Source organism: Suncus etruscus, chromosome 3 (assembly GCF_024139225.1).
Source record: "Suncus etruscus isolate mSunEtr1 chromosome 3, mSunEtr1.pri.cur, whole genome shotgun sequence".
Classification (NCBI taxonomy): Eukaryota; Metazoa; Chordata; class Mammalia; order Eulipotyphla; family Soricidae; genus Suncus; species Suncus etruscus.
In genome coordinates, this window is record NC_064850.1 from 95,722,448 (window position 1) to 95,723,600 (window position 1,153).

Below are 1,153 nucleotides of genomic sequence, written 5' to 3' on the forward strand. Positions count from 1 at the left end.
TTTATGTTTGGTGTCAATGTTCCCCCAGAGCTAACCCCGTTCCCTTGCACGGCTCTCCCAAGTCTCCTGGAGTCACATGGTGACATTTATATTCTGCGTGCGGGTTGCAAGAAGGTTATATGAATGAACGCGGCGGCGCGGGGGCGGGCTTGGGACGAACAAGGCTCAAGTACCGTACAAATAACTAGAGAGTCGGGAGAACGGTCAAGGAGGGAAGGAAAATAACCCCGGGATGGAGGTGAACCGTAGTCGCACCCCTGCAGATGAGAGGCTGCTGACAGACTGACTGTGACAGGCTGAGCGCAAGTGCGGACGGAGTTGTACCGGGAGCACTCTCCTCTCTCCCCCTTCCCCTTTCCCGACGCCCCCCCCCCCCCAAAGTTGCCAGAGAAAAGCAGCCGGAGGGAGCGACAAAGAGCGGAAAACTTTGCCCAAGGCTCAGCCGGAGCCGTGCTGGCGGTGACTGGCGGCCCGGGAGGCGGCGGCAGCTCAGCCAAACAGCTGAAACCTTAGACGGTTTTTTATTTTATTATTTTATTTTTAACTGTGCCCGGCAGCTCACAGACCCTTTAAAAAAAAAAAAAAGGCCTCCTGGCTGGGTGTTATTTTCTTTTTTGCTTCTCCCTTTGTATTCTGATCTGTGTATAGATCTGCCGCTGAAATCTAGAACTCGGAGCGAAAACAGATTTGAAGACAATGAATGCAAATCTGTGCTCAAAGACCATCTGCCGTGGAGGAGACAATCAGCTGTTCCGCAGTTCCAGCCACTGCATCCGCGACTCCCCGCCTCCTTACCGGAGGCCTCGGCGGCGCAAGCCTGGATTACGTTCGGGAGTCTTCCCCCCGATTTTAGGACTCAAAATTGGAGCCGGACAGACTCCAGACCAGATCCCTTAGGTGTAGGTGAGCGCTCGCGACTCCACTGCGAGAGTTTGCCGCTAGAGGACAACCGCGCCATGCGACTCCTTTGCCTTGGCGGACTGGCAAGCTCGCACTTTCAGAAAGCGCGACTCGCTCTCTTGAGGAAGGGACCGGTCCCCCGCCATCGCGGAGTCCTAGGGGAGAAACCTTGACCCCAGCCTGGACGGGCGGATCGCGCTAGCTCCAGCCAGGCAGCTCTCCACGGCAGATTGTACTGATTTGGATCGGAACA